The sequence below is a fragment of the Dicentrarchus labrax genome, unplaced genomic scaffold (assembly GCF_905237075.1).
Source record: "Dicentrarchus labrax unplaced genomic scaffold, dlabrax2021, whole genome shotgun sequence".
Classification (NCBI taxonomy): Eukaryota; Metazoa; Chordata; class Actinopteri; family Moronidae; genus Dicentrarchus; species Dicentrarchus labrax.
Window position 1 is genome coordinate 29,674,307 of NW_026136714.1, and position 22,383 is coordinate 29,696,689.

The following is a 22,383-nucleotide window of genomic DNA, read 5'->3' on the forward strand; positions in this document are numbered from 1 at the left end:
GGAGGCGTGTAACACTCAGCCAGCAAATCCGGAGGCGTGTCACAGTCAGCCTGCTAATCAGGGGGCGTGTAACACTCAGCTAGCCGATCAGGAGGCATGTAAAACTCAGCCAGCAAATCAGGGGGCGTGTAACACTCAGCCAGCCAATCTGGAGGCGTGTAACACTCAGCCAGCCAATCAGAAGGCGTGTAACACTCAGGAAGCAAATTAGTAGGCGTGTAACACTCAGCTAGCCAATCAGGAGGCGTGTAACACTCAGCCAGCCAATCAGGAGGCCTGTAACACTCAGCCAGCCAATAAGGAGGCGTGTCACATTCAGGCACTCAATTAGGAGTGGTGTAACAGTCAGGTAGCCAATCAGGAAGCCTTTGACACTCAGCCAGTGAATCAGAACGTGTGTAACACTCAGCCAGCCAATCAGGAGGCGTGTAACACTCAGCTACCAATCAGGAGGCGTGTTACACTCAGTTAGCCAATCAGGAAGCGTGTAACACTCGGAAAGCCAATCAGGGGGCGTTTAACACTCAGCTACATATCAGGAGGCTTGTAACACTCAGCCAGCCAATCAGGAGGCCTGTAAGACTCTGCCAGCCTATCAGGAGGCCTGTAACACTCAGCCAGCCTATCAGGAGGCATGTAACACTCAGCCAGCCAATAAGGAGGCCTGTAACACTCAGCCAGCAAATCAGGGGGCGTGTAACACTCAGCCAGCCAATCAGAAGGCATGTAACACTCAGGCAGCCAATAAGGAGGCATGTCAGACTCAGCCAGCCAATCAGGAGGCGTGTAACACTCAGACAGCCAATCAGGGGGCGTGTAACACTCAGCCAGCCTTTCAGGAGGCGTGTAACACTCAGCCAGCCAATAAGGAGGCGTGTCACACTCAGCCAGCCAATCAGGAGCCGTGTAACACTCAGGCAGCCAATCAGGAGGCCTTTGACATTCAGCCAGCCAATCAGGAGACGTTTAACACTCATCCAGCCAATCAGGAGGCCTGTAACACTCAGCCAGCAAATAAGGAGGTGTGTCACACTCAGGCAGCCAATAAAGAGGCGTGTCACATTCAGGCAGCCAATTAGGAGGGGTGTTACAGTCAGGTAGCCAATCACGAAGCCTTTGACACTCAGCCAGCGAATCAGAACGTGTGTAACACTCAGCCAGCCAATCAGGAGGCGTGTATCACTCAGCTAGCCAATCAGGAGGCATGTAAATCTCAGCCAGCAAATCAAGGGGGGGTGTAACACTCAGCCAGCCAATCAGGAGGCGTGTAACACTCTGCTAGCCAATCTGGAGGCGTGTAACACTCAGACAGCCAATCAGGGGGCGTTTAACACTCAGCCAGCCTATCAGGAGGCATGTAACACTCAGCCAGCCAATAAGGAGGCCTGTAACACTCAGCCAGCAAATCAGGGGGCGTGTAACACTCTGCTAGCCAATCTGGAGGCGTGTAACACTCAGACAGCCAATCAGGGGGCGTTTAACACTCAGCCAGCCTATCTGGAGGCGTGTAACACTCAGCCAGCAAATCCGGAGGCGTGTCACAGTCAGCCTGCTAATCAGGGGGCGTGTAACACTCAGCTAGCTGATCAGGAGGCATGTAAAACTCAGCCAGCAAATCAGGGGGCGTGTAACACTCAGCCAGCCAATCTGGAGGCGTGTAACACTCAGCCAGCCAATCAGAAGGCGTGTAACACTCAGCTACCAATCAGGAGGCGTGTTACACTCAGCTAGCCAATCAGGAAGCGTGTAACACTCGGAAAGCCAATCAGGGGGCGTTTAACACTCAGCTACATATCAGGAGGCTTGTAACACTCAGCCAGCCAATCAGGAGGCCTGTAACACTCTGCCAGCCTATCAGGAGGCCTGTAACACTCAGCCAGCCAATCAGGAGGCCTGTAACACTCAGCCAGCCAATAAGAATGCGTGTCACACTCAGGCAGCCAATAAGGAGGTGTGTCACATTCAGGCAGCCAATAAGGAGGGGTGTCACACTCAGGCAGCCAATAAGGAGGCGTGTCACATTCAGGCAGCCAATCAGGAGACGTTTAACACTCAGCCAGCCAATCAGGAGGCCTGTAACACTCAGCCAGCCAATAAGGAGGCGTATCACACTCAGCCAGTTAATAAGGAGGCGTGTAACACTCAGCCAGCCAATCAGGAGGCCTGTAACACTCTGGGAGCCAATTAGGAGGCTTGAAACACACAGATTGGCCAATCAGAAGGCTTGTAAAACTCAGCCAGCCAATCAGGAGGCGTTTAACACTCTGCTAGCCAATCAGGAGGCGTGTAAACTCAGGCAGCTAATCAGGGGGCGTGTAACACTCAGTCAGCCAATCAGGAGGCCTGTAACACTCAGCCAGCCAATAAGGACGCGTGTCACACTCAGCCAGACAATCAGGAGCCGTGTAACACTCAGGCAGCCAATCAGGAGGCCTTTGACATTTAGCCAGCCAATAAGGAGGCGTGTAACACTCTGGTAGCCAATCTGGAGGCGTGTAGCACTCAGCCAGCCAATCAGGAGGCGTGTCACAGTCAGCCAGCTAATCAGGGGGCGTGTTACACTCAGCCATTTAATAAGGAGGCGTGTAACACTCAGCCAGCCAATCAGGAGGCCTGTAACACTCTGGGAGCCAATTAGGAGGCTTGAAACACACAGATTGGCCAATCAGAAGGCTTGTAAAACTCAGCCAGCCAATCAGGAGGCGTTTAACACTCTGCTAGCCAATCAGGAGGCGTGTAAACTCAGGCAGCTAATCAGGGGGCGTGTAACACTCAGCCAGCCAATCAGGAGGCCTGTAACACTCAGCCAGCCAATAAGGATGCGTGTCACACTCAGCCAGACAATCAGGAGCCGTGTAACACTCAGGCAGCCAATCAGGAGGCCTTTGACATTTAGCCAGCCAATAAGGAGGCGTGTAACACTCTGGTAGCCAATCTGGAGGCGTGTAACACTCAGCCAGCAAATCAGAAGGCTTGTAACTCTGAGGAAGCAAATTAGGAGGCATGTAACACTCAGCTAGCCAATCAGGAGGCGTGTAACACTCAAACAGCCAATCAGGGGGCGTGTAACACTCAGCCAGCCTATCAGGAGGCGTGTAACACTCAGCCAGCCAATCAGGAGGCCTGTAACACTCTGCCAGCCAATCAGGAGGCGTGTAACACTCGGAAAGCCAATCAGGGGGCGTTTAACACTCAGCCGGCCAATCAGGGGGTGTGTAACACTCAGCCAGCCAATCAGGAGGCCTGTAAAACCCAGCCAGCCAATGAGGACGCCTGTAACACTCTGCCAGCCAATAACGAGGCGTTTCACACTCAGCCAGCCAATCAGGGGGCGTGTAACACTCAGGCAGCCAATCAGGAGGCCTTTGACATTCAGCCAGCCAATCAGGAGACGTTTAACACTCAGCCAGCCAATCAGGAGGCATGTAACACTCAGCGAGCCAATAAGGAGGCCTATCACACTCAGAAAGCCAATCAGGGGGCGTGTAACACTCAGCTAGCCAATCAGAAGGCGTGTAACACTCAGCCAGCCAATCAGGAGGCATGTAACACTCAGCCAGCCAATAAGGAGGCATGTCACACTCAGCCAGCCAATCAGGAGGCGTGTCACACTCAGGAAGCAAATTAGGAGGCATGTAACACTCAGCTAGCCAATCAGGAGGCCTGTAACACTCAGCCAGCCAATAAGGAGGCGTGTCACACTCAGCCAGCCAATCAGGAGCTTTGTAACACTCAGCCAGCCAATCAGGAGACGTTTAACACTCAGCCAGCCAATCAGTAGGCCTTTAACACTCAGCCAGCCAATAAGGAGGCGTGTCACACTCAGGCAGCCAATAAGGAGGGGTGTAACAGTCAGGTAGCCAATCAGGAAGCCTGTAACACTCAGCCAGCATATAAGGAGGTGTGTAACACTCAGCCAGCCAATCAAGAGGCATCTAACACTCAGCGAGCCAATAAGGAGGCCTATCACACTCAGAAAACCAATCAGGGGGCGTGTAACACTCAGCCAGCCAATCAGAACACGTGTAACACTCAGCCAGCCAATCAGGAGGCATGTAACACTCAGCCAGCCAATAAGGAGGCATGTCACACTCAGCCAGCCAATCAGGAGGCGTGTAACACTCAGACAGCCAATCAGGGGGCATGTAACACTCAGCCAGCCAATCAGGAGGCCTGTAACACTCAGCCAGCCAATAAGGAGGCGTGTCACACTCAGGCAGCCAATAAGGAGGCGTGTCACATTCAGGCAGCCAATTAGGAGGGGTGTAACAGTCAGGTAGCCAATCAGGAAGCCTTTGACACTCAGCAAGCAAATCAGAACGTGTGTAACACTCAGCCAGCCAATCAGGAGGCATGTAACACTCAGCCAGCCAATAAGGAGGCATGTCACACTCAGCCAGCCAATCCGGAGGCGTGTCACACCCAGAAAGCAAATTAGGAGGCATGTAACACTCAGCTAGCCAATCAGGAGGCCTGTAACACTCAGCCAGCCAATAAGGAGGCGTGTCACACTCAGCCAGCCAATCAGGAGCTGTGTAACACTCAGCCAGCCAATCAGGAGACGTTTAACACTCAGCCAGCCAATCAGTAGGTCTTTCACACTCAGCCAGCCAATAAGGAGGCGTGTCACACTCAGGCAGCCAATTAGGAGGGGTGTAACAGTCAGGTAGCCAATCAGGAAGCCTGTAACACTCAGCCAGCATATAAGGAGGTGTGTAACACTCAGCCAGCCAATCAAGAGGCATCTAACACTCAGCGAGCCAATAAGGAGGCCTATCACACGCAGAAAGCCAATCAGGGGGCGTGTACCACTCAGCCAGCCAATCAGAACGCGTGTAACACTCAGCCAGCCAATCAGGAGGCATGTAACACTCAGCCAGCCAATAAGGAGGCATGTCACACTCAGCCAGCCAATCAGGAGGCGTTTAACACTCAGACAGCCAATCAGGGGGTGTGTAACAATCAGCCAGCCAATCAGGAGGCGTGTAACACTCAGCCAGCCAATCAGGAGGCCTGTAACACTCTGCCAGCCAATAAGGAGGCGTGTCACACTCAGGCAGCCAATAAGGAGGCGTGTCACATTCAGGCAGCCAATTAGGAGGGGTGTCACACTCAGGCAGCCAATCATGAGGCCTTTGACATTCAGCCAGCCAATCAGGAGGCGTTTAACACTCAGCCAGCCAATCAGGAGGCATTTAACACTCAGCGAGCCAATCAGGAGGCCTATCACACTCAGAAAGCCAATCATGGGGCGTGTAACACTCAGCCAGCCAATCAGAAGGCGTGTCACACTCAGCCAGCAAATCAGGAGGCATGTCACACTCAGGCAGCCAATCAGGAGGCCTTTGACATTCAGCCAGCCAATCAGGAGACGTTTAACACTCAGCCAGCCAATCAGGAGGCCTGTAACACTCACCCAGCCAATAAGGAGGCGTGTCACACTCAGGCAGCAAATAAGGAGGCGTGTCACATTCAGGCAGCCAATCAGGAGACCTTTAACACTCAGCCAGCCAATCAGGAGGCCTGTAACACTCAGCCAGCCAATAAGGAGGCGTGTCACACTCAGGCAGCCAATAAGGAGGCGTGTCACATTCAGGCAGCCAATTAGGAGGGGTGTAACAGTCAGGTAGCCAATCAGTAAGCCTTTGACACTCAGCAAGCAAATCAGAACGTGTGTCACACTCAGCCAGCCAATCAGGAGGTGTGTAACACTCAGGTAGCCAATCATGAGGCCTTTGACATTCAGCCAGCCAATCAGGAGGCGTTTAACACTCAGCAAGCCAATCAAGAGGCATGTAACACTCAGCAAGCCAATAAGGAGGCCTATCACACTCAGAAAGCCAATCAGGGGGCGTGTAACACTCAGCCAGCCAATCAGGAGGCCTGTAACACTCAGCCAGCCAATAAGGAGGCGTGTCACACTCAGCCAGCCAATCAGGAGCCGTGTAACACTCAGGCAGCCAATCAGGAGGCCTTTGACATTCAGCCAGCCAATCAGGAGAAGTTTAACACTCAGCCAGCCAATCAGGAGGCCTGTAACACTCAGCCAGCCAATAAGGAGGCGTGTCACACTCAGGCAGCCAATAAGGAGGCATGCCACATTCAGGCAGCCAATCAGGAGCTTTAACACTCAGCCAGCCAATCAGGAGGCCTGTAAAACCCACCCACCCAAAAAAGGGGGGGGAAAGGCGTGTCACATTCAGGCAGCCAATCAGGAGGGTGTAACTAGAGAAAAGCGCAATCAGGGTGTAACACTCAGCCAGCCAATCAGGAGGCGTGTAACACTCAGCCAGCCAATCAGGAGGCCTGTAACACCTGCCAGCCAATAAGGAGGCGTGTCACACTCAGGCAGCCAATAAGGAGGCGTGTCACATTCAGGCAGCCAATTAGGAGGGGTGTCACACTCAGGCAGCCAATCATGAGGCCTTTGACATTCAGCCAGCCAATCAGGGGGGGTTTAAAATTACAGCCAATCAGGAGGCATTTAACACACAGCGAGCCAATCAGAGGCCTATCAACTCAGAAGGCCAATCATGGGGGTGTAACACTCAGCCAGCCAATCAGAAGGCGTGTCACACTCAGCCAGCCAATCAGGAGGCATTTAACACTCAGCGAGCCAATCAGGAGGCCTATCATACTCAGAAGGCCAATCATGGGGGGGTAAAACACAGCCAGCCAATAAGGAGGTGTGTACACTCAGCCAGCCAATCAGGAGCCGTGTAACACTCAGGCAGCCAATCAGGAGGCCTTTGACATTTAGCCAGCCAATCAGGAGACGTTTAACACTCAGCCAGCCAATCAGGAGGCCTGTAACACTCAGCCAGCCAATAAGGAGGAAAAAGGAGGCCTGTAACACTCAGCCAGCCAATAAGGAGGAGCGTGTCACATTCAGGCAGCCAATTAGGAGGGGTGTAACAGTCAGGTAGCCAATCAGTAAGCCTTTGACACTCAGAAGCAAATCAGAACGTGTGTCACACTCAGCCAGCCAAGCAGGAGGTGTGTAACACTCAGGCAGCCAATCATGAGGCCTTTGACATTCAGCCAGCCAATCAGGAGGCGTGTAACACTCGGAAAGCCAATCAGGGGGCGTTTAACACTCAGACAGCCAATCAGGTGGTGTGTAATAATCAGCCAGCCAATCAGGAGGCGTGTAACACTCAGCCAGCCAATCAGGAGGCCTGTAACACTCAGCCAGCCAATAAGGAGGCGTGTCACACTCAGGCAGCCAATAAGGAGGCGTGTCACATTCAGGCAGCCAATTAGGAGGGGTGTCACACTCAGGCAGCCAATCATGAGGCCTTTGACATTCAGCCAGCCAATCAGGAGGCGTTTAACACTCAGCCAGCCAATCAGGAGGCATGTAACACTCAGCGAGCCAATCAGGAGGCCTATCACACTCAGAAAGCCAATCAGGGGGCGTGTAACACTCACCCAGCCAATAAGGAGGCGTGTCACACTCAGGCAGCAAATAAGGAGGCGTGTCACATTCAGGCAGCCAATCAGGAGACCTTTAACACTCAGCCAGCCAATCATGAGGCCTGTAACACTCAGCCAGCCAATAAGGAGGCGTGTCACACTCAGGCAGCCAATAAGGAGGCGTGTCACATTCAGGCAGCCAATTAGGAGGGGTGTAACAGTCAGGTAGCCAATCAGTAAGCCTTTGACACTCAGCAAGCAAATCAGAACGTGTGTCACACTCAGCCAGCCTATCAGGAGGTGTGTAACACTCAGGCAGCCAATCATGAGGCCTTTGACATTCAGCCAGCCAATCAGGAGGCGTGTAACACTCGGAAAGCCAATCAGGGGGCGTTTAACACTCAGACAGCCAATCAGGGGGTGTGTAATAATCAGCCAGCCAATCAGGAGGCGTGTAACACTCAGCCAGCCAATCAGGAGGCCTGTAACACTCTGCCAGCCAATAAGGAGGCGTGTCACACTCAGGCAGCCAATAAGGAGGCGTGTCACATTCAGGCAGCCAATTAGGAGGGGTGTCACACTCAGGCAGCCAATCATGAGGCCTTTGACATTCAGCCAGCCAATCAGGAGGCGTTTAACACTCAGCCAGCCAATCAGGAGGCATGTAACACTCAGCGAGCCAATCAGGAGGCCTATCACACTCAGAAAGCCAATCAGGGGGCGTGTGACACTCAGCCAGCCAATCAGAATGCGTCTCACACTCAGCCAGCCAATCAGGAGGCGGGTAACACTTAGGCAGCCAATCAGGAGGCTTGTAACACACAGCCAGCCAATCAGAAGGCGTGTAACACTCAGCCAGCCAATCAGGAGGCGTGCAACACTCAGCCAGCCAATCAGGAGGCGTGTTCCACTCAGCCAGCTAATAAGGAGACGTGTCACACTCAGGGAGCCAATTGGGAGGCTTGTAACACACAGCCAGCCAATCAGAAGGCTTGTAAAACTCTGCCAGCCAATCAGGAGGCGTGTAACACTCTGCTAACCAATCAGGAGGCGTGTAAAACTCAGGCAGCTAATCAGGGGGCGTGTAACACTCAGCCAGCCAGTCTGGAGGCGTGTAACACTCAGCCAGCCAATCAGGAGGCGTGTCACAGTCAGCCAGCTAATCAGGGGGCGTATAACACTCAGCTAGCCGATCAGGAGGCATGTAAAACTCAGCCAGCAAATCAGGGGGCGTGTAACACTCAGCCAGCCAATCAGGAGGCGTGTAACACTCTTCTAGCCAATCTGGAGGCGTGTAACACTCAGCCAGCAAATCAGGAGGCGTGTCACACTCAGGAAGCAAATGAGGCATGTCACACTCAGCCAGCCAATCAAGAGGCGTGTAACACTCAGACAGTCAATCAGGGGGCATGTAACACTCAGCCAGCCTTTCAGGAGGCGTGTAACACTCACCCAGCCAATCAGGAGGCCTGTAACACTCAGCCAGGCAATAAGGAGGCGTGTCACACTCAGCCAGCCAATCAGGAGCCGTGTAACACTCAGGCAGCCAATCAGGAGGCCTTTGACATTCAGCCAGCCAATCAGGAGGCGTTTAACACTCAGCCAGCCAATCAGGAGGCATGTAACACTCAGCGAGCCAATCAGGAGGCCTATCACACTCAGAAAGCCAATCAGGGGGCGTGTGACACTCAGCCAGCCAATCAGAATGCGTGTCACACTCAGCCAGCCAATCAGGAGGCGGGTAACACTTAGGCAGCCAATCAGGAGGCTTGTAACACACAGCCAGCCAATCAGAAGGCGTGTAACACTCAGCCAGCCAATCAGGAGGCGTGTAACACTCAGACAGCCAATCAGGGGGCATGTAACACTCAGCCAGCCTTTCAGGAGGCGTGTAACACTCAGCCAGCCAATCAGGAGGCCTGTAACACTCAGCCAGCCAATAAGGAGGCGTGTCACACTCAGCCAGCCAATCAGGAGCCGTGTAACACTCAGGCAGCCAATCAGGAGGCCTTTGACATTCAGCCAGCCAATCAGAAGACGTTTAACACGCAGCCAGCCAATCAGGAGGCCTGTAACAATCAGCCAGCCAATAAGGAGGCGTATCACACTCAGGCAGCCAATAAGCAGGCGTGTCACATTCAGGCAGCCAATCAGGAGAACTTTAATACTCAGCCAGCCAATCAGGAGGCCTGTAACACTCAGCCAGCCAATAAGGAGGCGTGTCACACTCAAGCAGCCAATAAGAAGGCGTGTCACATTCAGGCAGCCAATTAGGAGGGGTGTAAAGGTCAGGTAGCCAATCAGGAAGCCTTTGACACTCAGCAAGCAAATCAGGGGGCGTGTAACACTCAGCCAGCCAATCAGGAGGCGTGTAACACTCTTCTAGCCAATCTGGAGGCGTGTAACACTCAGCCGGCAAATCAGGAGGCGTGTCACACTCAGGAAGCAAATAAGGAGGCATGTCACACTCAGCCAGCCAATTAGGAGGCGTGTAACACTCAGACAGCCAATCAGGGGGCATGTAACACTCAGCCAGCCTTTCAGGAGGCGTGTAACACTCAGCCAGCCAATAAGGAGGCGTGTCACACTCAGGCAGCCAATAAGGAGGCGTGTCACATTCAGGCAGCCAATTAGGAGGGGTGTAAAAGTCAGGTAGCCAATCAGGAGGCCTGTAACACTCAGCCAGCCAATAAGGAGGCGTGTCACACTCAGCCAGCCAATCAGGAGCCGTGTAACACTCAGGCAGCCAATCAGGAGGCCTTTGACATTCAGCCAGCCAATCAGGAGACGTTTAACACGTAGCCAGCCAATCAGGAGGCCTGTAACACTCAGCCAGCCAATAAGGAGGCGTGTCACACTCAGGCAGCCAATAAGGAGGCGTGTCACATTCAGGCAGCCAATCAGGAGACGTTTAACACTCAGCGAGCCAATCAGGAGGCCTTTAACACTCAGCCAGCCAATAAGGAGGCGTGTCACACTCAAGCAGCCAATAAGAAGGCGTGTCACATTCAGGCAGCCAATTAGGAGGGGTGTAACAGTCAGGTAGCCAATCAGGAAGCCTTTGACACTCAGCAAGCAAATCAGAACGTGTGTAACACTCAGCCAGCCAATCAGGAGGCGTGTAACACTCAGCTACCAATCAGGAGGCGTGTTACACTCAGCAAGCCAATCAGGAGGCGTGTAACACTCGGAAAGCCAATCAGGGGGCGTTTAACACTCATACAGCCAATCAGGGGGTGTGTAACAATCAGCCAGCCAATCAGGAGGCGTGTAACACTCAGCCAGCCAATCATGAGGCCTGTAACACTCTGCCAGCCAATAAGGAGGCGTGTCACACTCAGGCAGCCAATAAGGAGGCGTGTCACATTCAGGCAGCCAATTAGGAGGGGTGTCACACTCAGGCAGCCAATCATGAGGCCTTTGACATTCAGCCAGCCAATCAGGAGGCATGTAACACTCAGCCGGCAAATCAGGAGGCGTGTCACACTCAGGAAGCAAATAAGGAGGCATGTCACACTCAGCCAGCCAATCAGGAGGCGTGTAACACTCAGACAGCCAATCAGGGGGGCATGTAACACTCAGCCAGCCTTTCAGGAGGCGTGTAACACTCAGCCAGCCAATCAGGAGGCCTGTAACACTCAGCCAGCCAATAAGGAGGCGTGTCACACTCAGCCAGCCAATCAGGAGCCGTGTAACACTCAGGCAGCCAATCAGGAGGCCTTTGACATTCAGCCAGCCAATCAGGAGACGTTTAACACGCAGCCAGCCAATCAGGAGGCTTGTAACACTCAGCCAGCCAATCAGGAGGCCTGTAACACTCAGCCAGCCAATAAGGAGGCGTGTCACACTCAAGCAGCCAATAAGAAGGCGTGTCACATTCAGGCAGCCAATTAGGAGGGGTGTAACAGTCAGGTAGCCAATCAGGAAGCCTTTGACACTCAGCAAGCAAATCAGAACGTGTGTAACACTCAGCCAGCCAATCAGGAGGCGTGTAACACTCAGCTACCAATCAGGAGGCGTGTAACACTCAGCAAGCCAATCAGGAGGCGTGTAACACTCGGAAAGCCAATCAGGGGGCGTTTAACACTCAGACAGCCAATCAGGGGGTGTGTAACAATCAGCCAGCCAATCAGGAGGCGTGTAACACTCAGCCAGCCAATCATGAGGTCTGTAACACTCTGCCAGCCAATAAGGAGGCGTGTCACACTCAGGCAGCCAATAAGGAGGCGTGTCACATTCAGGCAGCCAATTAGGAGGGGTGTCACACTCAGACAGCCAATCATGAGGCCTTTGACATTCAGCCAGCCAATCAGGAGGCATGTAACACTCAGCGAGCCAATCAGGAGGCCTATCACACTCAGAAAGCCAATCAGGGGGCGTGTAACACTCAGCCAGCCAATCAGAAGGCGTGTCACACTCAACCAGCAAATAAGGAGGCGTGTCACACTCAGGCAGCCAATCAGGAGGCCTTTGTCATTCAGCCAGCCAATCAGGAGACGTTTAACACTCAGCCAGCCAATCAGGAGGCCTGTAACACTCAGCCAGCCAATAAGGAGGCGTGTCACACTCAGGCAGCAAATAAGGAGGCGTGTCACATTCAGGCAGCCAATCAGGAGACGTTTAACACTCAGCCAGCCAATCAGGAGGCCTGTAACACTCAGCCAGCCAATAAGGAGGCGTGTCACACTCAGGCAGCCAATAAGGAGGCGTGTCACATTCAGGCAGCCAATTAGGAGGGGTGTAAAAGTCAGGTAGCCAATCAGGAGGCCTGTAACACTCAGCCAGCCAATAAGGAGGCGTGTCACACTCAGCCAGCCAATCAGGAGCCGTGTAACACTCAGGCAGCCAATCAGGAGGCCTTTGACATTCAGCCAGCCAATCAGGAGACGTTTAACACGCAGCCAGCCAATCAGGAGGCCTGTAACACTCAGCCAGCCAATAAGGAGGCGTGTCACACTCAGGCAGCCAATAAGGAGGCGTGTCACATTCAGGCAGCCAATCAGGAGACGTTTAACACTCAGCCAGCCAATCAGGAGGCCTGTAACACTCATCCAGCCAATAAGGAGGCGTGTCACACTCAAGCAGCCAATAAGAAGGCGTGTCACATTCAGGTTGCTAATTAGGAGGGGTGTAACAGTCAGGTAGCCAATCAGGAAGCCTTTGACACTCAGCAAGCAAATCAGAACGTGTGTAACACTCAGCCAGCCAATCAGGAGGCGTGTAACACTCAGCTACCAATCAGGAGGCGTGTTACACTCAGCAAGCCAATAAGGAGGCGTGTCACACTCAGGCAGCCAATAAGGAGGCGTGTCACATTCAGGTAGCCAATTAGGAGGGGTGTCACACTCAGGCAGCCAATCATGAGGCCTTTGACATTCAGCCAGCCAATCAGGAGGCATGTAACACTCAGCGAGCCAATCAGGAGGCCTATCACACTCAGAAAGCCAATCAGGGGGCGTGTAACACTCAGCCAGCCAATCAGAAGGTGTGTCACACTCAGCCAGCAAATAAGGAGGCGTGTCACACTCAGGCAGCAAATAAGGAGGCGTGTCACATTCAGGCAGCCAATCAGGAGACGTTTAACACTCAGCCAGCCAATCAGGAGGCCTGTAACACTCAGCCAGCCAATAAGGAGGCGTGTCACATTCAGGCAGCCAATTAGGAGGCGTGCAACAGTCAGGTAGCCAATCAGGAAGCGTGTTCCACTCAGCCAGCTAATCAGGGGGCGTGAAATACTCAGGAAGCCAATAAGGAGGCGTGTAACACTCAGCCATCCAATAAGGGGACGTGTCACACTCAGGGAGCCAATTGGGAGGCTTGTAACACACAGCCAGCCAATCAAAAGGCTTGTAAAACTCTGCCAGCCAATCAGGCGGCGTGTAACACTCTGCTAGCCAATCAGGAGGCGTGTAAGACTCAGGCAGCAAATCAGGGGGCGTGTAACACTCAGCCAGCCAATCTGGAGGCGTGTAACACTCAGCCAGCCAATCAGGAGGCGTGTCACAGTCAGCCAGCTAATCAGGGGGCGTGTAACACTCAGCTAGCCGATCAGGAGGCATGTAAAACTCAGCCAGCAAATCAGGGGGCGTGTAACACTCAGCCAGCCAATCAGGAGGCGTGTAACACTCTTCTAGCCAATCTGGAGGCGTGTAACACTCAGCCAGCAAATCAGAAGGTGTGTAACACTCAGGAAGCAAATTAGGAGGCATGTAACACTCAGCTAGCCAATCAGGAAGCGTGTAACACTCAGACAGCCAATCAGGGGGCGTGTAACACTCAGCCAGCCTATCAGGAGGCGTGTAACACTCAGCCAGCCAATCAGGAGTCCTGTAACACTCAGCCAGCCAATAAGGAGGCGTGTCACACTCAGCCAGCCAATCAGGAGGCCTGTAACCCTCAGCCAGCCAATAAGGAGGCGTGTCACACTCAGCCAGCCAATCAGGAGCCGTGTAACACTCAGGCAGCCAATCAGGAGGGCTTTGACATTCAGCCAGCCAATCAGGAGATGTTTAACACTCAGCCAGCCAATCAGGAGGCGTGTAACACTCTTCTAGCCAATCTGGAGGCGTGTAACACTCAGCCAGCAAATCAGGAGGCGTGTCACACTCAGGAAGCAAATAAGGAGGCATGTCACACTCAGCCAGCCAATCAGGAGGCGTGTAACACTCAGACAGCCAATCAGGGGGCATGTAACACTCAGCCAGCCTTTCAGGAGGCGTGTAACACTCAGTCAGCCAATCAGGAGGCCTGTAACACTCAGCCAGCCAATAAGGAGGCGTGTCACACTCAGCCAGCAAATAAGGAGGCGTGTAACACTCAGGCAGCCAATCAGGAGGCCTTTGACATTCAGCCAGCAAATCAGGAGACGTTTAACACTCAGCCAGCCAATCAGGAGGCCTGTAACACTCAGCCAGCCAATAAGGAGGCGTGTCACACTCAGGCAGCCAATAAGGTGGCGTGTCACATTCAGGCAGCCAATTAGGGAGGGGTGTCACACTCAGGCAGCCAATAGGGAGGCGTGTCACATTCAGGCAGTGATCAGGAGACGTTTAACACTCAGCCAGCCAATCAGGAGGCCTGTAACACTCAGCCAGCCAATAAGGAGGCGTGTCACACTCAGCCAGCCAATAAAGAGGCGTGTAACACTCAGCCAGCCAATCAGGAGGCCTGTAACACTCTGCCAGCCAATCAGGAGGTGTGTAACACTCGGAAAGCCAATCAGGGGGCGTTTAACACTCAGCCAACCAATCAGGGGGGTGTTAAACTCAGCCAGCCAATCAGGAGGCCTCTAAAACCCAGCCAGCCAATGAGGAGTCCTGTAACACTCTGCCAGCCAATAAGGAGGCTGTCACACTCAGCCAGCCAATCAGGAGGTGTGTAACACTCAGGCAGCCAATCATGAGGCCTTTGACATTCAGCCAGCCAATCAGGAGACGTTTAACACTCAGCCAGCCAATCAGGAGGCGTGTAACACTCAGCTACCAATCAGGAGGCGTGTAACACTCAGCAAGCCAATCAGGAGGTGTGTAACACTCGGAAAGCCAATCAGGGGGCGTTTAACACTCAGACAGCCAATCAGGAGGTGTGTAACACTCAGCAAGCCAATCAGGAGGCGTGTAACACTCAGCCAGCCAATCAGGAGGCCTGTAACACTCTGCCAGCCAATAAGGAGGCGTGTCACACTCAGCCAGCCAATCAGGAGGCGTGTAACACTTAGGCAGCCAATCAGGAGGCTTGTAACACACAGCCAGCCAATCAGAAGGCGTTTAACACTCAGGCAGCCAATCAGGAGGCCTTTGACATTCAGCCAGCCAATCAGGAGACGTTTAACACTCAGCCAGCCAATCAGGAGGCATGTAACACTCAGCGAGCCAATAAGGAGGCCTATCACACTCAGAAAGCCAATCAGGGGCGTGTAACACTCAGCCAGCCAATCAGAAGGCGTGTAACACTCAGCCAGCCAATCAGGAGGCATGTAACACTCAGCCAGCCAATAAGGAGGCATGTCACACTCAGCCAGCCAATCAGGAGGCGTGTCACACTCAGGAATCAAATTAGGAGGCATGTTACACTCAGCTAGCCAATCAGGAGGCCTGTAACACTCAGCCAGCCAATCAGGAGGTGTGTAACACTCAGGCAGCCAATCATGAGGCCATTGACATTCAGCCAGCCAATCAGGAGGCGTTTAACACTCAGCCAGCCAATCAAGAGGGATGTAACACTCAGCGAGCCAATAAGGAGGCCTATCACACTCAGAAAGCCAATCAGGGGGCGTGTAACACTCAGCCAGCCAATCAGAAGGCTTGTAACACTCAGCCAGCCAATCAGGAGGCATGTAACACTCAGGCAGCCAATAAGGAGGCATGTCAGACTCAGCCAGCCAATCAGGAGGCGTGTAACACTCAGACAGCCAATCAGGGGCGTGTAACACTCAGCCAGCCTTTCAGAAGGCGTGTAACACTCAGCCAGCCAATCAGGAGGCCTTTAACACTCAGCCAGCCAATAAGGAGGCGTGTCACACTCAGCCAGCCAATCAGGAGCCGTGTAACACTCAGGCAGCCAATAAGACGCCTTTGACATTCAGCCAGCCAATCAGGAGGCGTTGTAACACTCAGCCAGCCAATCAGGAGGCCTGTAACACTCAGCCAGCCAATAAGGAGGCGTGTCACACTCAGCCAGCCAATCAGGAGGCGTGTAACACTCAGGCAGCAATCAGGACAGCAGAATTAGGAGGCATGTAACACTCAGCCAGCCTTTCAGGAAGCAATCAGGAGGCGTGTAACACTCAGCCAGCCAATCAGGAGGCGTTTAACACTCAGCCAGCCAATCAGGAGGCCTGTAACACTCAGCCAGCCAATAAGGAGGCGTGTAACACTCAGCCAGCCAATAAGGAGGCGTGTAACACTCAGCCAGCCAATCAGGAGGCCTGTAACACTCAGCCAGCCAATCAGGAGGCGTGTAACACTCAGCCAGCCAATAAGGAGGCGTGTAACACTCAGCCAAAATCAGGAGGCGTGTAACACTCAGCCAGCCAATCAGGAGGGGTGTTAACACTCAGCCAGCCAATCAGGAGGCCTGTGTTAAAACACTCAGCCAGCCAATCAGGAGGCCTGTAACACTCTGCCAGCCAATAAGGAGGCGTGTCACACTCAGCCAGCCAATCAGGAGGCGTGTAACACTCAGGCAGCCAATCAGGAGGCCTTTGACATTCAGCCAGCCAATCAGGAGGCGTTTAACACTCAGCCAGCCAATCAGGAGGCGTGTAACACTCAGCAACCAATCAGGAGGCGTGTAACACTCAGCAAGCCAATCAGGAGGCGTGTAACACTCAGAAAGCCAATCAGGAGGCGTTTAACACTCAGACAGCCAATCAGGAGGCGTGTAACACTCAGCAAGCCAATCAGGAGGCGTGTAACACTCAGCCAGCCAATCAGGAGGCCTGTAACACTCTGCCAGCCAATAAGGAGGCGTGTCACACTCAGCCAGCCAATCAGGAGGCGTGTAACACTTAGGCAGCCAATCAGGAGGCTTGTAACACACAGCCAGCCAATCAGAAGGCGTTTAACACTCAGGCAGCCAATCAGGAGGCCTTTGACATTCAGCCAGCCAATCAGGAGACGTTTAACACTCAGCCAGCCAATCAGGAGGCATGTAACACTCAGCGAGCCAATAAGGAGGCCTATCACACTCAGAAAGCCAATCAGGGGGCGTGTAACACTCAGCCAGCCAATCAGAAGGCGTGTAACACTCAGCCAGCCAATCAGGAGGCATGTAACACTCAGCCAGCCAATAAGGAGGCATGTCACACTCAGCCAGCCAATCAGGAGGCGTGTCACACTCAGGAATCAAATTAGGAGGCATGTTACACTCAGCTAGCCAATCAGGAGGCCTGTAACACTCAGCCAGCCAATCAGGAGGTGTGTAACACTCAGGCAGCCAATCATGAGGCCATTGACATTCAGCCAGCCAATCAGGAGGCGTTTAACACTCAGCCAGCCAATCAAGAGGCATGTAACACTCAGCAAGCCAATAAGGAGGCCTATCACACTCAGAAAGCCAATCAGGGGGCGTGTAACACTCAGCCAGCCAATCAGAAGGCTTGTAACACTCAGCCAGCCAATCAGGAGGCATGTAACACTCAGGCAGCCAATAAGGAGGCATGTCAGACTCAGCCAGCCAATCAGGAGGCGTGTAACACTCAGACAGCCAATCAGGGGGCGTGTAACACTCAGCCAGCCTTTCAGAAGGCGTGTAACACTCAGCCAGCCAATCAGGAGGCCTTTAACACTCAGCCAGCCAATAAGGAGGCGTGTCACACTCAGCCAGCCAATCAGGAGCCGTGTAACACTCAGGCAGCCAATAAGACGCCTTTGACATTCAGCCAGCCAATCAGGAGACGTTTAACACTCAGCCAGCCAATCAGGAGGCGTGTAACACTCTTCTAGCCAATCTGGAGGCGTGTAACACTCAGCCAGCAAATCAGAAGGCGTGTAACACTCAGGAAGCAAATTAGGAGGCATGTAACACTCAGCCAGCCAATCAGGAGGCGTGTAACACTCAGACAGCCAATCAGGGGGCGTGTAACACTCAGCCAGCCTATCAGGAGGCGTGTAACACTCAGCCAGCCAATCAGGAGGCCTGTAACACTCAGCCAGCCAATAAGGAGGCGTGTCACACTCAGCCAGCCAATCAGGAGCCCTGTAACCCTCAGCCAGCCAATCAGGAGGCCTTTGACACTCAGCCAGCCAATCAGGAGCCGTGTAACACTCAGGCAGCCATCAGGAGGGCTTTAACATTCAGCCAGCCAATCAGGAGGCGTTTAACACTCAGCCAGCCAATAAGGAGGCGTGTAACACTCAGGCTAGCCAATCTGGAGGCGTGTAACACTCAGGCAGCCAATCAGGAGGCGTGTAACACTCAGGCCAGCTAATCAGGAGGCATGTAACACTCAGCTAGCCAATCAGGAGGCGTGTAACACTCAGCCAGCCAATCAGGGGCGTGTAACACTCAGCTAGCCAATCAGGAGGCGTGTAACACTCGGACAGCCAATCAGGAGGCGTTTAACACTCAGCCAGCCAATAAGGGGGTGTGTAACACTCAGGCAGCCAATCAGGAGGCCTGTAACATTCAGCCAGCAAATCAGGAGGCGTGTAACACTCAGCCAGCCAATCAGGAGGCCTGTAACACTCAGCCAGCCAATAAGGAGGCGTGTCACACTCAGGCAGCCAATAAGGTGGCGTGTCACATTCAGGCAGCCAATTAGGAGGGGGTGTCACACTCAGGCAGCCAATAGGGAGGCGTGTCACATTCAGGCAGTGATCAGGAGACGTTTAACACTCAGCCAGCCAATCAGGAGGCCTGTAACACTCAGCCAGCCAATAAGGAGGCGTGTCACACTCAGCCAGCCAATAAAGAGGCGTGTAACACTCAGCCAGCCAATCAGGAGGCCTGTAACACTCTGCCAGCCAATCAGGAGGTGTGTAACACTCGGAAAGCCAATCAGGGGGCGTTTAACACTCAGCCAACCAATCAGGGGGGGTGTTAAACTCAGCCAGCCAATCAGGAGGCCTCTAAAACCCAGCCAGCCAATGAGGAGTCCTGTAACACTCTGCCAGCCAATAAGGAGGCTGTCACACTCAGCCAGCCAATCAGGAGGTGTGTAACACTCAGGCAGCCAATCATGAGGCCTTTGACATTCAGCCAGCCAATCAGGAGACGTTTAACACTCAGCCAGCCAATCAGGAGGCGTGTAACACTCAGCTACCAATCAGGAGGCGTGTAAAACTCAGCAAGCCAATCAGGAGGTGTGTAACACTCGGAAAGCCAATCAGGGGGCGTTTAACACTCAGACAGCCAATCAGGAGGTGTGTAACACTCAGCAAGCCAATCAGGAGGCGTGTAACACTCAGCCAGCCAATCAGGAGGCCTGTAACACTCTGCCAGCCAATAAGGAGGCGTGTCACACTCAGCCAGCCAATCAGGGAGGCGTGTAACACTTAGGCAGCCAATCAGGAGGCTTGTAACACACAGCCAGCCAATCAGAAGGCGTTTAACACTCAGGCAGCCAATCAGGAGGCCTTTGACATTCAGCCAGCCAATCAGGGAGACGTTTAACACTCAGCCAGCCAATCAGGAGGCATGTAACACTCAGCGAGCCAATAAGGAGGCCTATCACACTCAGAAAGCCAATCAGGGGGCGTGTAACACTCAGCCAGCCAATCAGAAGGCGTGTAACACTCAGCCAGCCAATCAGGAGGCATGTAACACTCAGCCAGCCAATAAGGAGGCATGTCACACTCAGCCAGCCAATCAGGAGGCGTGTCACACTCAGGAATCAAATTAGGAGGCATGTTACACTCAGCTAGCCAATCAGGAGGCCTGTAACACTCAGCCAGCCAATCAGAAGGTGTGTAACACCAGGCAGCCAATCATGAGGCCATTGACATTCAGCCAGCCAATCAGGAGGCGTTTAACACTCAGCCAGCCAATCAAGAGGCATGTAACACTCAGCAAGCCAATAAGGAGGCCTATCACACTCAGAAAGCCAATCAGGGGGCGTGTAACACTCAGCCAGCCAATCAGAAGGCTTGTAACACTCAGCCAGCCAATCAGGAGGCATGTAACACTCAGGCAGCCAATAAGGAGGCATGTCAGACTCACCCAGCCAATCAGGAGGCGTGTAACACTCAGACAGCCAATCAGGGGCGTGTAACACTCAGCCAGCCTTTCAGAAGGCGTGTAACACTCAGCCAGCCAATCAGGAGGCCTTTAACATTCAGCCAGCCAATAAGGAGGCGTGTCACACTCAGCCAGCCAATCAGGAGCCGTGTAACACTCAGGCAGCCAATAAGACGCCTTTGACATTCAGCCAGCCAATCAGGAGACGTTTAACACTCAGCCAGCCAATCAGGAGGCGTGTAACACTCTTCAAGCCAATCTGGAGGCGTGTAACACTCAGCCAGCAAATCAGGAGGCGTGTCACACTCAGGAAGCAAATAAGGAGGCATGTCACACTCAGCCAGCCAATCAGGAGGCGTGTAACACTCAGACAGCCAATCAGGGGGCATGTAACACTCAGCCAGCCTTTCAGGAGGCGTGTAACACTCAGCCAGCCAATCAGGAGGCCTGTAACACTCAGCCAGCCAATAAGGAGGCGTGTCACACTCAGCCAGCCAATCAGGAGCCGTGTAACACTCAGGCAGCCAATCAGGAGGCCTTTGACATTCAGCCAGCCAATCAGGAGACGTTTAACATGCAGCCAGCCAATCAGGAGGCCTGTAACACTCAGCCAGCCAATAAGGAGGCGTGTCACACTCAGGCAGCCAATAAGGAGGCGTGTCACATTCAGGCAGCCAATCAGGAGACGTTTAACACTCAGCCAGCTAATCAGGAGGCATGTAACACTCAGCTACCAATCAGGAGGCGTGAAACACTCAGCAAGCCAATCAGGAGGCGTGTAACACTCAGCTAGCCAATCAGGAGGCGTGTAACACTCGGAAAGCCAATCAGGGGGCGTTTAACACTCAGACAGCCAATCAGGGGGTGTGTTACACTCAGCCAGCCAATCAGGAGGCCTGTAACACTCTGCCAGCCAATAAGGAGGCGTGTCACACTCAGCCAGCCAATCAGGAGGCCTGTAACACTCAGCCAGCCAATAAGGAGGCGTGTCACACTCAGGCAGCCAAAAAGGTGGCGTGTCACATTCAGGCAGCCAATTAGGAGGGGTGTCACACTCAGGCAGCCAATAGGGAGGCGTGTCACATTCAGGCAGTGATCAGGAGACGTTTAACACTCAGCCAGCCAATCAGGAGGCCTGTAACACTCAGCCAGCCAATAAGGAGGCGTGTCACACTCAGCCAGCCAATAAAGAGGCGTGTAACACTCAGCCAGCCAATCAGGAGGCCTGTAACACTCTGCCAGCCAATCAGGAGGTGTGTAACACTCGGAAAGCCAATCAGGGGGCGTTTAACACTCAGCCAACCAATCAGGGGGGTGTTAAACTCAGCCAGCCAATCAGGAGGCCTCTAAAACCCAGCCAGCCAATGAGGAGTCCTGTAACACTCTGCCAGCCAATAAGGAGGCTGTCACACTCAGCCAGCCAATCAGGAGGTGTGTAACACTCGGGCAGCCAATCATGAGGCCTTTGACATTCAGCCAGCCAATCAGGAGACGTTTAACACTCAGCCAGCCAATCAGGAGGCGTGTAACACTCAGCTACCAATCAGGAGGCGTGTAAAACTCAGCAAGCCAATCAGGAGGTGTGTAACACTCGGAAAGCCAATCAGGGGGCGTTTAACACTCAGACAGCCAATCAGGAGGTGTGTAACACTCAGCAAGCCAATCAGGAGGCGTGTAACACTCAGCCAGCCAATCAGGAGGCCTGTAACACTCTGCCAGCCAATAAGGAGGCGTGTCACACTCAGCCAGCCAATCAGGAGGCGTGTAACACTTAGGCAGCCAATCAGGAGGCTTGTAACACACAGCCAGCCAATCAGAAGGCGTTTAACACTCAGGCAGCCAATCAGGAGGCCTTTGACATTCAGCCAGCCAATCAGGAGACGTTTAACACTCAGCCAGCCAATCAGGAGGCATGTAACACTCAGCGAGCCAATAAGGAGGCCTATCACACTCAGAAAGCCAATCAGGGGGCGTGTAACACTCAGCCAGCCAATCAGAAGGCGTGTAACACTCAGCCAGCCAATCAGGAGGCATGTAACACTCAGCCAGCCAATAAGGAGGCATGTCACACTCAGCCAGCCAATCAGGAGGCGTGTCACACTCAGGAATCAAATTAGGAGGCATGTTACACTCAGCTAGCCAATCAGGAGGCCTGTAACACTCAGCCAGCCAATCAGGAGGTGTGTAACACTCAGGCAGCCAATCATGAGGCCATTGACATTCAGCCAGCCAATCAGGAGGCGTTTAACACTCAGCCAGCCAATCAAGAGGCATGTAACACTCAGCGAG